Source organism: Panthera uncia, assembly GCF_023721935.1.
Source record: "Panthera uncia isolate 11264 chromosome B3 unlocalized genomic scaffold, Puncia_PCG_1.0 HiC_scaffold_1, whole genome shotgun sequence".
Taxonomy (NCBI): Eukaryota; Metazoa; Chordata; class Mammalia; order Carnivora; family Felidae; genus Panthera; species Panthera uncia.
The window spans coordinates 4,162,777-4,178,925 of record NW_026057582.1 but is presented as its reverse complement, the minus strand read 5'-3'; the positions used below and the strand labels follow the sequence as shown (position 1 = coordinate 4,178,925).

The 16,149-nt window shown below is 59.5% G+C and overlaps 1 non-coding gene across 1 annotated transcript; it reads right to left on the bottom strand.

Moving 5' to 3' along the window:
- Nucleotides 1-4,335: 4,335 nt before the first annotated feature.
- TRNAR-CCG (transfer RNA arginine (anticodon CCG)) lies at nucleotides 4,336-4,420 on the bottom strand. The gene has a single exon. It is a non-coding gene; the product is annotated as a tRNA-Arg (tRNA).
- Nucleotides 4,421-16,149: the final 11,729 nt, after the last annotated feature.

Below are 16,149 nucleotides of genomic sequence, written 5' to 3'. Positions count from 1 at the left end.
TCCAGGGGCCCCCACAGGAATGAGCCCCGTGTGTGGCACCTGCCTTATTGATAACTACCAGGCATGCACAAGACTCCAGGAATGTTTAAATGATCAGGGCTGCTCTGTTCCAGAAGATGCCATACATACATCAAGGCTATTTTAGGGTGCCAGTGGGGCCCAGGAGGAGGGGGGGCAAGGAGCTCATGCCGATCTGGTTACGGCCATGTGCGGGGACAGCAAATGCCACATTTCTGTCCAGTGATCTAACGGGAAGAGTCGCAGAGGGCATGACCTACGTGCAAAATGCTCTCTGCAGGCCGGGGCAGGACAGAGGGAGGGGAGCAGGGTGGCGACTGATAGGGGAGCCCCTGAGCTTTTTGGAGCCGTTCTGTGGTTTCCCCTTGAGTTCAATGTACTCCCCGACCCCCCACAACACACACACACACAGCCCTGGGGGCTTAGACTTGAGGGGAAGAGGAGTATAGGACCTCTCCTTTGGGCATTCGGAGGGACAGGCTGCCTGATGCACGTATCTTGCTTCCTGGACAGGCCCCAACACGTCCCTGTCTGCCACTTGGTGACCAAAGCAGGGACGCTTCAACCCTCGAATGGGCTCTGTGAGAAGATTCAATGAGAATGTTTGCGGGGGCCCCTCTTCCAGGGGTTGTGGCTATGGTGTGTGCTCCCTGGAGTCTTCTCCTGGGGCCCCCCTCCCTCCACCTGCCGACCCCCTCTCCCAGCTGGAGAGGACTCTGTAGGGAAGGCTGGGGTGGGGGGGCGGTTAGGCAGCATTAGGAATTCATTGCCACTTTATACTTGGATCTGTGGTGTTCACACAGTGACCGGGGTGACACTTTGGAAGCCCCTGTGTCCGTGCACCGTGCTGGGGCCCTTTCCCAGCTCACGCCTGCCTGGCAGCGTCTGTCCCAGCCCAGTGGTCTGGGTGGCCCGGCTCTTCTCTCTCGCCCAGGGTCCTGCCCACTCTCCAACGTAAAAGGGCCGAAGTGCTCACTTTGCTCTCACAAGGAGGGGTCCAGCAGGGGGTGGGACCAGGGTGAGGCGGTGCAGGTCTGTCCCCTCCTGTGCTGTGGACGGGTCGCCCTACTCATGCAGCCCTGAGTGGACGCAGCGTGCAGGATGCACACCCCGCTCGGACCCATACTAAATTCACCGGCCCGCACAGCGCCAGGACTCCGTGCGTCCCCGCTCCGCTCCTGTGGGCTTGACTCCCCCTGCCTCGGACCTTTTCTTCACCTCCGGAGGACTTTTGGTCACCCCGCCGTTCCCCTTTGGCTTTCCTACCGTGTCCCCTGTGTGGGCAGGGGTGTGGGGAGGAGCGGGAGTGTTGGCCGCCCAGGCCACTTTCCACCCTGGAGATGCAGTCAATCAGGGAAGCAGCCCAGAACGAGGTCACCAGTCCCCATCACGAAGGCTGTGCCTCCCTTCTCCACCCAGGGACATAGTTGAGGCCGGCTTTCATCTATTTTAATTTGGTTGACAGACATCAGACCTAAAACAGATCTGCAGTTGGAAGGGGAAAATTCCTCACTGTTTTAATTTGCTCCGTCCGGCTCGAGCCAAAGAGGCCATGGGCTTACTTTTTCCACCTCCGGCCCCCTGGAAGGAGAGCGTGTGTTCAAGTTGTCTCAGATACAGAACACCGCCTGTTCTCGGAGGCCCCTGGAATGGCTTGGCTCAGCGCATAAAAAAAGATCCTGACATTCTCTGTCCTCTTGACTCTTCCCAAAGTAGCATCTCCGCGGGCAATATTACCTTGTAAGGCAGCTGGGAGGTGCGGGCCAACGAGTGTGCGGTCAGACCACGGAGGACAGGGACAGGGACGGTCATAAACGGGCCGGGGGATTATCTCCGGCTCTCGGAGCGTTTGGGAGTGGGGAGGAATGAGGCCAGGGCGCCAGGGGAGGGAGAGGTGTTGGTGTGTTTTTCGAATGCCAGAACTATAATTAAGGGGTGAGAAGGTCCGTGCTACCCCGTAACCACGGCTGCAGGCGGATCATGAAACCCAATCGCCCCAGGAGTCTGAGTTTGGACCCGCCTGTGGCACTTGCTTTGAAGACTATTTCGGACTTGAGCACATTCATCACGGGCGCCGGGGCTCTGACAGAGGCAGGTGGCACATGGCCATCTCTCGGTGCCCGAAGTAGCTCCCCTGCTCTCTTTCATGCCACCTGTTCTGGGGCCACCTCAAAAGACTTGGAGGGACTTTCCAGAGAGCCCTGTGCGCATGTCTGTTGTGGTGGTTGGGGGGCGGGGGGTCTCGTTTGAACGGAGGGCTTTCCAAGGGCATGGGCCTGGGGTGCAGAGAAAGCTTCCAGAAGAGAGCTGACCGGGGCGGAGAATGCTTTGGTTCGGCCGGTCAGAGCGCGAGGAGAGGGGGTGCCCTCGGCCCCCGCCACGGGTTTAGATGCGGCCTCTGAGCAGGCACGCGTCCAGGCCCCTGAACCTGGATGAAGGACGCGTGGAGGCTCGCTTCCTTGTCCCCACCTCCGTGTCCGCTGTTCGTCCTCAAAAGTTTCAGATAAACAAAACCAGCCCCTCGGCCCCGTCTTCTCTCCACGTGCGTGTCTGCGCTCCCTTCCCTCGGGCTCGTCGTCGCAGCCCCGGCCGGTGTCCTTGAAACCCTGGGAGTCGGGCTTCCCGCCTCTTCCCTCCTCCTCTGACCACATCCTCTGAGCCACACGATTCCTGGAGAATCCCACACAGACAGACTCGGTTGTGGCCAAGCCATGTGGTCATGCTCTTGCCACGGGCGTTGGCCAAAATCCTTTCTTAGAAAGCCACGGGCTTGGTGTTCCCCTGATGCGAGGGTGCAACCCCGCCCGGCTCGGCTGCCACGCTACTGCCCTCTGGACCTGCTTTCGGGGGGCCGCCGCGGGGACGGCCGGAGCAGGCTCCGAGCCGAGGGGGTCGCTCGCCTTGAAGTGACCCCGCTTTACTCAACAGATGAGGGCATCAGAGCCAAGTCTGGATGAGGCCTGCTTCTGCGCCCGGGGATCCACGCTGCTAGCCGGGGCCGGCAAAGGCACGGACTTGCAAAGTCTCAGCTTAATTCCTGGCGCTCTGAAGTCCACCTCCTTCCTGAGGCTGGTGGTTACTGTGCTAATCAGCTAGGCCGCAGCGGCAATGAGACATGACCGCACGGGGAGGCGTGCCAGCCCCGTGTCACCGCGGGCCGCCCCAGCAGGCTCAACTGGGCACCAGGGGCCTGCGAGCCTGCTCGGGCCGAGCCGAGGGGTGGAATTCGTGCTCAGGGGACAGACCTGCTCCCTCTGCTTCCCAACTCAGGGGTCCCAGGCCCGGAGCCCCGTCCTCACCGTGCGCTACACTTGGAGGGGTGAGGCTCCCTGCGTGACTTCCCCGGAAGCCCAGAGCCTCGGGCAGGGGATTGGAAGGGGCGGTGCGGACTCTGAGAAGCTGCTTCAGGCTGGAGCCTTGGCCTTCCGCTCTGAACACTCCCCTCCGCCGGGCGGGCGCTCCCCTTGGAGGGCCATGGACAAGGGCCATGGAGGCCCTTGGAGGCTCCCCATGGAGGGCCATGGACAAGCCTTCAGCCTCATGGCATGCCATGAGGCTGAAGGCTTGCTCGGAGCCGTGGCCACTGTCTCCACAGCAAGTTCCCACCTCATCAGAGGTGTTTCCAGCAAGAAGACTGCTTTGTAGAAGGCCGCAGGAGCGCCTCCGGGGGGCTGGGCCGCCCAGGCAGCTCACCCCCTTCTCCCTGCTCTTCCTCAGGATATAGAAATTTGAGTGTTACCCCCCCCACCCCCACCCAAGGAAAGGTGTCCCCTGCCCTCAGCCTCAGCCAGACCCCCTGATGGGCCAAGTCCTTTGAATGTGTGTTCTCTCTCCTTCCCTTCCTCTCCCTTCCCTTTTTCTTCCATTTTTTTTTTTTTATAAATAGTTTTTATTTATGGTCAGGCAAACTATAACAATATTGATTTGGAAAGCTTGGCTGAATTTTAAATGTTAATTTATTTATTTTTGAGAGAGAGAGAGAGAGTAAGCAGGGGAGGGGCAGAGAGAGAGAGAGAGAGAGAGAGAGAGAGAGAGAGACAGAGAATCCCAAGCAGGTTCTGCACTGTCAGCGCAGAGCCCGATGCAGGACTCGAACTCAGAACCGTGGGCTCATGACAGGAGCCAAAACCAGGAGTCAGACACTTAACTGACTGAGCCACCCAGGCGCCTCTCTTCCTTCTTTTTTTAATTTTTTTAAATTTTTTTTAATGTTTATTTATTTTTGAGAGAGACAGACAGAGCATGAGTGGGGGAGGGGCAGAGAGAGGGGGAGACACAGACTCCGAAGCGGCTCCAGGCTCCGAGCGGTCAGCACAGAGCCCGACGCGGGGCTCGAACCCACGAACCGTGAGATCATGACCTGAGCCGGAGTCAGGCGCTTAACCGACTGAGCCACCCAGGCGCGCCCCGACTCTCAACTGGCTCTGATGAAGATTCGTCCTGGCTTCCTCTCTGTCTCCGCACTGCGCCCCGAGCTCCGTGGGCTCCCGGCTAGGGAGAACCAGCATCCTCCATGGTGCTTGCTGGGGACACAGCCTGGCAAACTGTAGCCACCCCTACTGTCGTCTCCTCCCCCATCACAGTGGGCAGGTGGTCCCCGTTTTACAAAGGGGGAAACTGAGGCTCAGCCCATCCGGCCCCAAAGTGGCTCTCACTCTGAGCCAACAGGTGAAAAGTGAGGAAATCAGGGCAGGACCGGCCCAGCACGAGAGTCTCCTTCTGGGTGATAGTGAGACACCCTCGTTCTCCCCCAGAGGGAATTGTGGCTTGGGATGTGGCCCGGTACCCCTGGGTGTCGGTCCCCCGCCCAGGCCTCACCCTCAGACCTCAAGGCTGCTGTCCGGCTTGACAGCCGGGGGAGGGGGGGCGGGAGACAGCCAAGCATTCGCTGCTTCCTTCATTCATTCGCTTGGTGCCCTTCCGGGCTCAGCGCTGTGTTTTTCCAGGAGAGGACCCGCCAGGTCGCGTGGGCAGGTTTGGGGGGAACAGGGAGCCACCTGGGCGGAGGCAGAGAACGTGGCGGGGAGAGCAGCGCCCAGTGGAGTCGGTGTGAGGGAGTCCGGGTGGAGAGGGAGCCCCGGCAGGGAAGGCCGTGCGGGAATTGGATGCCGCCCTGAGCATTTGAGGAATTTATAGCAAATCGCAGTAAAGACACACAGCGCGAAATCTGCCACCTTAACCATTTCTTTTTTTTTTTTTTTTTTTTTTTTTTTTTTAACGTTTATTTACTTTTGGGACAGAGAGAGACAGAGCATGAACAGGGGAAGGTCAGAGAGAGAGGGGGACACACAGAATCTGAAACAGGCTCCAGGCTCTGAGCTGTCAGCACAGAGCCCGACGCGGGGCTCGAACTCACGGACAGTGAGATCATGACCTGAGCCGACGTCGGATGCTTAACCGACTGAGCCACCTGGGCGCCCCAACCATTTCTAATTATACAGTGCAGTGCTGTGACACATGTCCCCGCTGTGGTGGAGTCTCACCCCCATCCGTCTCCTCTCCAGAGCTTCTTCATGCCCCCGTGAACCACCCGCCCCCCCCCCCCCCCCCCCCGCCTGCCCCCCTCCCCCCTTCCAAGCCGCTTTCTGTCTCCGTGAGTTTGAGTCCTCCGGGGACCTGGCGTAGGTGGAATCAGGCGGGATTTGGCCTTTTGGGACTGGCTGATTTCACCCAGCGGACCGTCTTCGAAGTCCATCCGCGTCACAGCACGCATCAGCTCGGTTTCTCCTTAAGACGGTCGCGCTGCCCCGGGTGCTTGCCGCACATTCAGTGTGTCCCTTCATCCACCCCGCGGACGGCTGGGTTGCTTCCACCTTTCTGCCCTGTGAATGGTGCTGCTGGGAACTAGGGCCTGCGAATAGGTTTGCCTCCCTTCGGGTGTGTCCCCAGAGGGGGAAATGCATCCGAAACCACAGAAGTTCGTGCCCAGTTTTGCATTGCGGAAAAGCCCTGCGGGGCCATCCTGGAGGATGTGCGATGATGCTGGAGGCCGTGCCCCCGGGGTGCAGGCCCGGCGGCGGCGGGGGGGGGGGGCGAGGCGAGGGGAAGAGACAATGAGGCCGGAGCCAGGGGGAGGGGGTGGGGATCAGGATTGGGGGTCTTTCTCTGAGCCGCCTGGATAATACACTGGCTGCGGGCAGCTGGGCGGGCTGAGTGGCTGATAATGACACCATTATCCCAGATGCAGGGTGCGAGGCCTCCCTTGTGGGCAGGGAGGAAGGGGGGAGATAATGAGTTCAATTTGGCCGATTTAATAATTTCTTCCTTCATGAATTCAACAAACATTTCTGGAGGGTCCATTATGTGCTAAGCACTGGGCTGGACGCCTGCAAACACAGGCGAGGGACAAAGATTGCTGTCCCCTCTGCCCAGCCCAGCTGGGACCGCCGTGTAAACACACACTCAGGACGCATTGAGACAAGAGGCGCCATCCGCGGAGGGGGACACGCATGTGTCCAAGGAAAGAGGGAAGGAAGTGTAGGGGTTTGCTGGGCGGGCAGGGGGCAGGCGTCGAGGCCTGGGAAAGCCAGTCTAAGCCCAAAAGGCGAGGGACGGGCATGATGACAACAGAGCCCGTGTGCGCAGAGAGAAGGAGGGTAAGGAGGGAGGCAGGGTGGAGACCCTGGGGACCCACAGCCAGGCTGAGGGCTTGCGCTCGACCAAGGTGACAGGGAGCCACGGACTGTTCAAACGAGCACATTGTCACTCTGGACAGATGCCTGCACTGGGGTCCAGTTAGGGAGGCGCTGTGAACGGGCCGCTGAGGGGGTGGGGCCCGGCCGTGGTGCAGGAGAGCAAAGAGAAGCAGGGCAGGTGACCCCCCTGGAAACGCTGGGCTCAGTGGTGCAGATCAGGGCGCGCCCCTCCACCTCCCCTTGAAAGACCCCCAGGACGGCGCCCTGCCCGCTGCTTACTGCCATCTCCACCTGGGCCCAGAGCAGAAGAGAGAGTTCTGCTATCACGCTGGCTCCGGCCGCCCCCACAGGGTTTGTTCGCCTCCCGAGGGGCCCTCCAGCCCTGTGACAGCAGGGTGGTGGGGTGGTGACCGCAGAGAGACTGTTGTGGGGTCACTCCGCGTGACTTCAGCCCACGAAGATCCACGTCCAGCGGGAGCTGCGACTTCAGCCCACGAAGAAGGAGTGACGGAACACGTCCCTCGGTGGGGTTGGGCAGCCAGGGTGATGACAGAACACTGATTAAGCCGGGGGTCCGTGACCCGGAGGCCGAGGGTCTCGGAGGGGCCGTGCACCTGCTCAGAGCGGGCCATGACAGCGGTGTGGAGGTGAGCGGGCTCACTCTGGGAGGCAGAGGATTAGTGCCGATTCAGAGCGGGTCAGGTGCACGGGGGGCTTTGTTCGGACCTGTTTGCCTTTTGTCCCCGCCTGCAGAACGCCCAGGCTGCATGATGTCATTTCAGACGCATTAAGCTGGAACAGCTCAAAATTGAATAATTAATTACACTCAGCTTCAATCGCGGTGACTAATTGATCAGGGGCCTGCCAGCAGACACCTGGACGGGATTAGCTGTGCACAATGAGGACTGTGGGCAGGTGGCAGGGCCCCTCGGGACCCCCGGTCCCCGTGTGGGACTTAATTGGGACGGACTTGATTTCTCTATTCTTGCTGGAGATCTCGGGCAGGCCCCATCCCCAGGACCAGGGGCCGCGTGTGGGCTGGGCACCCGCCGGCAACACGTGTGGGCGGCCTGAGGTCTAGAAGGATGTGGGCGGGGGGGGGGGGGGCCTGACCACAAGTCACCTTCTGTTCTGTGCCTGGGTCCAAATCCCGGGCCCACCCCTGGGACAGCATTTAATCTCACAGAGCTTCCTCATCCATGAAACTGAGGCTACTGAGGCTACTGCCGTTGTGCCCAGCACCGCGCGCAGCCTTGAGTGCATGCCGATTCCATCACCGGCGTTGTCAGGACCCTCTGGGGAGGTTGCCCTTGCTCCTCCTGCCTCCCGGAGCAGCCGACATTCCCGGCCCTGTCCACAGGCCCTGCAGCTGCTTGTTTACTTCCTACAAAAGTCATCTCTCTAATTTTCCTCTCACGGACATTATCGCCTCCTCAGCTGTCCTGTGCCACCTTCCTGTGTCCACAGCAGCATTGACTGTTTGGGGGCCCGGTTCACATTCCCGTTCTCAGAAATCCACAGCCCAAATGCCACATTTAGCTCCTGCAAAGGGCAGCGTGTACCGTTGCACAGGTTGTGCACCGCACAATTCGGACTCTGTGGTGTGTGCAAGCACAAATGTGTGTGTGTGTGTGTGTGTGTGTGTGTGTGTGGTGCGATACACAATTGCACGATAGGCACACTGAACTGTGTTCCTACCATAGACTCTCCTTTTCTCTGTCTGTATCCTCACAGATTCCTGGTCTTCCAAATTTCAGCCACCTCTGTCTCCATGCCACTTGAGCCCCACTCCCAGAGCCCAGCCCCAAGGTGGAACGGCAGTGCGGAAGTCACAAAGTGCACATCCCGCCTTCTGCCCTGCAGGCTCCCAGCAACACCTGCTGGTCTGGGTGGAGAACCTTCTGGCTCCTGAGCCCTCCAGCTTTCTTCATGTCCCCAGGCAGGCCTTGTTTCCACTGTCCCTAACCCCTGCCCTGCTTGCAGCAACTTTGCCTTGCCCTGCAAACACACTGGAGACGCCCACCCCTACCCGCCCCCTGCATTGATGTAAACACTGTGCCTCTGGCCCTGACCTTCCCGGCCTCCTCTCTCAGGTGGCTGAGTGGCTCTGTTCCACATGACAGCACACCCCCCCCCCCTCGTGCCCCCTGCTCCCTGCACCGGCCCAACATCCTCATGCCCTGTGGCTGATCCAGGGGACACTCTGGGTCCTCGCCCCGCTGCCACCTTGGACACCACCACACCTCTGCCTTCCTTGAAGCCGCCCCCGTGCCAACGCCAGTCTCACTGCTTGACTCCTGCCTCTGCCTGCTCTTTACTATTGCAATTGCCTAGGCTTCCGTCCTTGACTTTCCACTCCTTTTTTTTTTTTTTTAATGTTTATTTATTTTTGAGAGAAAGAGCACGAGCGGGGGAGGGGCAGAGAGAGAGGGGGACACAGAATGCAAAGCAGGCTCCGGGCTCCGAGCTGTCAGCACAGAGCCCGACGCGGGGCTCGAACTCACAAACTGCGAGATCACGACCCGAGCCAAAGTGGGACGCTCAACGACAGAGCCACCCAGGCGCCCCCTTGCCCTTCCACTCTTGCCAAGCGGCTGGCCCAGCGCAGTCGACCACAACCAGCTTGCCTGGTCTCTTGCCTGTTCTTTCTCATAATCCTATTTTTCCCTCTGAGAGATGGGAATGTCTCAGGTTATGTGGCTGGCGGTGTCTTCTGACCTCCCTCAGGTACCGTGAGTGAGGCACTCTTGACAAGCTGTCTCGGAGAGTGCTGCCCTCGCCTTTGCTTCCGGCACATCCCCCAGCCCCAGGGTTCCGGGCACTGGAGTGCCCCGTAGGTTGCAGCAGGGGTGTTGCTGAGCCCCTGTACCTGATGCAACATTCGTGCCACCCAGGCCCCATACGGGTACCCAAAGTACCGGTCACCCATCTGGTCCCCGCGAGCTGTGCGGCCCCTCCCTCTACCCTCAGCACTGCCTGTCGTATAACTTCCCCTCTCCTTTTTTGGCAAAACTCAGAGGTGGCTGCACGTGAATTTCTTAAGACGGAGGGAAGAGAGCCGTGAGCCTTCCTTTAACTGTGTGTCTTTGTCATAATCAGAGCCCCTTTGGACTGCTGAATGAGAGCTAGGGGCAAGGACTGACAGCCTCTTACCCGCACACAATGGGGTCTATTATCTTCCTCTGGAAGCACTTTCGGAGCGATCTGCCCTGCCATCCACCCACTTCCAGAAAGAAGGGAAGGCCTCAGCCAATCTAAACAGAAGCCATCACTGGACAATGTCCTCCCTGGTGCCCGGCCAGCCTGGCAGAAAGAGGCCCGCTCAGCTCCCAGGTCTGTGTTCGGCACAGCAGCCGTGCTGGGGACCCTCCGGCGTCTAGGTCGCACGCCGGGGTCATGCTTCTCCACCTGGACGTGCAGATGAGGTGGCCGTGGGCTCGTGGCCGGAACCCACAGGGCAGGTCGGGGGCACTCCTCCCCGGGCTATGATTTTACCCAAAGGTGAGTAATTTGTTTCTAATCCCTATTTTTATGTGACAGAAATGGTACCGGCTTGTGGTACCAGATTCAAGTACAGAAGAATGCACGTTCCCCAAAAGCAATCAACTGGTTGCTGTGGCTCCTTCCAAATATTTTTAGGCATATACAGTCACTTAACTAAATCTGTACATATGCGCATTTCTTTAACAGATGGGACCATCCATCCCGTGCGATTCTTCAACTTGTCTTTGCTCTCGACAGTCCGCTCAGTGCTTCCCCAGGCCCGTACCCGCCACTCTGCTTCATTCTGTCAACCGAATAGTAAATAGTATTCCTCAAATGGATGTCACCATGTTTCACCCAGCACTTTCTCTAATGACGGACAAAGAGGTCGCTGCAATTTTTTATAATTACAAATAGTGCGCGGGGGGAAAAAAAAAAAAAAAGGCCCCGAACACTACATCCATTTCAGCAGGAACCTAGCGCAAGGGCATTTGAAACATTGCTTCTGAAAAGGTTACACTGATCTACGCTCAATAATGGTATGTAATTTAAGGAAAAAAATTGAAATTAGCGAGGCTATAGAACGGCAGAGAAAGCAAAATTCACATACATTTTTTCAACTTTTTATCAGGCGTGGAAGAGGGACACTTTGCCTCCCTCGCTGCCCTTTGCCTCTGGGGGTTCTCCGCAAAGCTGAGCCCGGGTCCCATCGCTGGTCTGAGCTCTGAGAACCCTGCAGGGGGTTGGGTGGGGGGCGTGGCCGTGACCGCCCCGCCCCTCTGTGCGGTTCAGGGTCAGAGAGTCCTGCCCCGCCCAGCTGCCTTCTCGTTGGTCAACCTCGGGCAGAGCTGACCCTGTTTCGACGTTTATGGCCTTTCTTAAAAGACCCTTTAAAAGCGAAGGAGCAGGCCTGACGTATGGGGAGGTGGGGCCTCTTCAACCAGTCTCCATTTCCGGGGAGTAACTAGCTAACTCTGTTGAGAAATGAGACTGGAACTTTGCCCCATGCTTCCTCCCCTTTGCTGTCCCCACTTGGAGGCACGCGTCTCCTGTGGCAGGACGGGGGGTGCCCTGACCCTTTCCAAATCTTCCCCATTGGTGGAGGTCAGACCCACCAAGGGAGGCAGGAAGACGCTTCTGTGCTCTCTGGCTGCCAAACCTCATGAACCGGCAGGCCCCAGCCCGGGGAGCCCTCTCCCTGGACATGTGGTGATGTGGCGCCGTGGCCCCGGCCGCTTCTCTGCCCTCTGGCCATCCCCCAGTGCTGTAAAATGTGGCCCTGGGCTTCGAGCAAAGGGTCACCAGGCACCCCGCTCTGGACGGCTAGGTGCAGAAGGCAAGGTCCTCTAAGCGGCTGGTCCTGGGCTGGCCGGGGCGGGCGGCCAGACCTTGTGTGGTCCTTACAGGTGCACAGATGACCCGAGAGTGTTCTTCCTCTGGGAGGAAGTGCTTCTTGCCCGCCGCCTGCCACGAGAACCTCACGGTCCCTGCTGCAGCCTCCTTACCTAGAAAGCAGAGATGATGATGCCCATTTCACTTACCCAGGCATGTGGCTCGGGGCCAAGGGCTTTCACATGGAGCTTCAGGGCCAGGCTCTGGGGCAGATAGTTCTGTATCTTGTTTTCTAATTGGTTGTCACCCTGAGCGGAGCGAGGGCACGGACCTTGCGTGTCTTGGGGTCTCCTGGTCTCTGCAGCCCCAACATTGCCTCCCATCGCCCTTTGTAAGGGGACGAAGAGCTGAACCCCAGGACCGCCCTACCTCACAGCCTGCGGGAAGATTAAATTCGTCATGTAACATCTGGACAGTGACGGTCTCGATCGCTAGGGCCATCATCAAACACACGTCTTTCACTGACTATTGCTGAATGGAGGTGCCTGGGAGTCCCCCATTGACTGACACAGAAGAGGCATCTTAAGTAATTCATCCCGAAGTTGTGTGTGTGTTGGGGGAGGAGGGGAAGGGGAACCTTCTCTCTCAGAGTTAACAGCACCCACCCCCTGGGCAAGCCCAGTCCGGCCCCAGGATCCAACTTTCTTATGTATTTATTTAAACCCTGCCTCATTCCGGAGAGAATTTAAGGCCTCGCCATGAATACTATCTTTGTGTGGCCTTCCAGTGCCAAAGGCCGGGAAACCCAAGCCAGGCACGTCTGGAGGTGGGGCCTCCATATGGCCTGAAGGCCTCGGCCAATCACCCCAGCGGCTGCCCCAGCCTGCCTGGGGAGGGGGCCCCCCTCTCCCCCGCCAGTGCGCATCCTGCTGTCCCTGGTAACTCCCCATCCTGTGCGCACCCCCCAGCCCCCCCCCCCCCCCCCCCCCCCAGGCTCTCCCACTCTGGAAGAAGCGTTTGCCAGGTTCTCTTTATTGGAAGATACAACAAATTGAAATTGTCTTAAAACTCTGTGGGTGAAGTGAGGAGAACACTGGGGTCCGTGTGTGTGTGCGCAGACAGCCCTCCCCTCCCGGGGCCTTGAGGGCAGTGGCTGAGGGAGCAGGGCTTTGGGGAGACGCCCCCCGCCCAGGCTCTGTGCAAGTCGGTTCGGGCCCCCCCACCCGAGAGGGGTGTGGTGGGTTTCCTGCCTGCACATGGGGGGAGGGGGGTGGGGGGCCCTCCGTTTTCAGGACGGAACCATTCAACCCAGAACTGCTGTTCCCTCCCAGGTCGTCAAGATGTCCAATGGTCCTGCCATCAGCTGGCATCCAAGGGGTGGCCGTTGGATGTCTGGGGACCACCTGGGTCCGACTCCTCCCATCGGGGGCTGGGTGCACAGCCAGGGTGGGCAGGTCTCAATGCAGATGGTCCCTGCAGGGAAGGTGAGCCTGGGGCCAGAGAGCTGTGGCCACCGGGGAATTCCACAGGGAGGCATTGGGACCCCAGGCAGGCCCGTCCCCCCCCCCCCGGGGGGACGCCCCTGCCCCCCACCCCCAAAAAGAGCAAGGAGCTGTGAGCTGGGGGGGGGGCGGGTGGGAAGGAGTGCCGGGTGGCCTTCTCTTTAACCCCCAACCTCAAATCTCCGAAAGACTTCATTTTTGAAACCTGCCGGCCTCCAGGATTGCTGGGAAGCTTTCCAGGACTTCCCACGTGAAAAGAAGGCTCGCAGAGACCACGGGGCCTGGAAGACTTCCCCCAGAGGCTCCCTCCATAAGTGCGCCCCCTACCGCCTCTCGGGAGAGAATTCAGAGGAACGTGCCGCAGACAGAGGTTTCGTGGGGCCTGGTGCTGTCTCCTTATCCACGAGATGATAATGTGCACACAACAAGAGAAGGCAGAGCTGAAGCCAGACTCCAGGCACGTCCACATTCCAATCTTGCCACGTCCACTCTTGCGACGCCTGCTCCTCTCGGGGCAGGGGACGTTTGGGGTGGTCCCGCCACCCGTCGAAAGTGCTGGGATGCCTGTAGCCCAAGCGGGGCCTGAAAATAGCTTGGGACCTGGCACGTGCCGCGTCAGCGCTGCCCTTGACCGTCTGCTTTGGTGGAGGATTTGAAAGGTGGACGTTTCTGAATCTCCAAAGCGAGAAGCTCTATGGATTTTAGACAGACGCGAGCCCGAATTCGAAGACTGTGGGCGCGGCCGGTCTCTTGGGGGTCCTGGTACCCTCTTCTGTGAAATAGGGATAGGAGACCTTCCTCGCAGGACTGGCCAACGCATGAGGGACGGCGTGTGTGGAGACAGCACACAGCCGCTTACTGACAACGCGGGGCCCCAACACGCCAAGCCCCCGTCCCGCGGCCCCTACTCCCCCAGCCCGAAAATGAACACAAATGAGGCGCTGTTCAGAAACTGCAGATGGAGAGTGTGCCCAAAGAGTCACATTAGGGCAGAGTTAGAGCCACCAGGCTTCCCAGACAGAGGATCAGCAGCTATTTGGCCGGCTCCTATGGTCTAAAGGAGGCCACCGCTTTAGAGAAACCTTCCGGAGCCATCCAGAGGTTACGGGCCACGAGCAGAAGGTCAGAGCATGTCCACAGGTCCTGGGCTCTGAGCCACCTGACCTTCTCCAGGGATAGGGGCTTTCAGGGGAAGACCGCCACCGTCCCACCCCGGCCCACCAGGGGATGGAAGAGGGTCTTGGAGTGGGGCTGAGCAATCCTGGCAGGGCAGGAGAGACTCTCCAGTGGTCCTGGCCGCATGCTAAATGTGCACGAATTCCTGACACCCAAAATAGCCTGGGACATGGGACGCGGAGCCAGGAAGCTCTCGTTCAACATCTCGGCAGCTGGTGGCTTCAGGCTAGGAATAAGGAATCATTATTAGCAGTCTCTACGGCCCTGGAGGGGCAGCGCGGGCCTTTTGGACCGAGACGCAACTGGGTACAAGGGTCAAATCTGACCACGATGGGCCGTGTGGACTTGAGCACACTGTTTCCGAGCGGTGCGCCTCGCTACCCTCGGCTGTGAAGGGACAGTGAGCCGTGTCGCCTGGTTCTTGTAAGAATCGGGCACCGACACCGCGTGCGGTTTGCCGTCAGTAAAAGCCGTGCCCTACCCCCGCCAGACGAAGCCCCCGCCGGACCCCCGGAGCCGTCTACGATGACGGAGCACGAATCACGGGTCCTGAGCTCCGTCAGGGAAAGCAGGTGGCCTCGACTCTGCCTCCCCTTTGTCAGCGGGGACGTTTAAGACCCAGCAGAGGACAGCGGCTCTAGGCAGAAGTGAATCGCGGGCTTCAGAGCCCGGGGTGGATTTGTACACAGCAGAAGGCTGGGTGTTCTGGGTGGATGGAGGAAATCAAGTGACGTCTGTGGGACTCTGGGAACGAAAGGGACGGCAAGTTTAGACAGTCGGGAGAAGGGCGAGTCTCCAGGCCCCGCAGACCGACGAGCAGAAAAATGAACAGACAAGAACATGAGTAGGTGGCTTGCCCCAAACCCACAGGTAAAAAGCAGCCGAGCAGAAGCACAGGGCAGGTCCGCCCGGCACCCACGCTCCCCTTCTCCGCCGCGGGCTCGGGGACCCGAGGAGTCAGCCCTAAGAGTCCGCTAGGAAACCCCAAGGCCCCTCACAGGGAGGCAGGGCGCAGCGGGCACAGTGTGTCATGTCTGGGTCTATTTTAGGGCCTCTGCTGAGAGCACAGGAATCCAGGCACATAGGTCCAGGGGCCGGGACCACCTGTCAGATCCTTCCCAGCTGAAGGCGGGGGTAGATGATCCGAGGCCGGAAAAAGTCAAGGCCACCTCCACGCCTTCCAATTTTAGACCCACACGTCTCTAGCTCCAGGGCACAGAGTATCCTGCCGGGGACTGAACATGACCTATTTAGGATAGACCCTTGCCCCAGTCCCAGGCCAACGTCCCTCAATCTTTCATTAGTCATCTCAGATGCCAGGAGGGAACAGTGGCTTTGTTCTACTTATAGGGCCTGGAGGAAGACAGGAAGTTCTTCACGGTCCCCACTCCATAGGGGCACACGGCTGCGGGCCAGAAGCTATGGTCTGGGGTCCGTGACCCCCCCCGGATGCCACTCAGCCAGGCAACTGGGGGAGTGGAGGTTTTGAGCGCTCAAGGGCAGAGGAGAGGACGCTCATGGCTGGAACACAGGACGGCTTCAGGCTGGCCCTTCAGCTTGCCTCATGTGTCAGCTGAGTAACTCGGGAACTCTGGCTCCTGACCTGTAAAATGGGGCCAAGAACCCACCCTTACCGGCCTCTTGTGGGGATTAGCTGATACCTTGGCAGCTCCCCTGAGTCGGACAGTGCAAGCTCTAGGCCGCGTGAGGCCCCGGCCCGCCCTGCCTCAGCCCTGGGCTGGCCCTTCTGTCCTGACGGGCTCCGACAGGGCGAGGGCGGGGGCTTCCAGGCCTCCCTGGGGCTCCCGCCGCAGCAAGAGGGACCCGCGAGAACAGATCACACGCCAGGGGAGCTTGGCCCCACTCTGCCCCTCTCCCAGACTCGGTCCCCTGTCCTGGCGAGTGGAAAAAAGAGCGGTTGGTGTAGACCGTCAGGCTGCAAGACAGAGACACCCTCTGCACTTCTGTCCTTGTCCCCGCGAATCCCCCCTACCCCCCCCCCC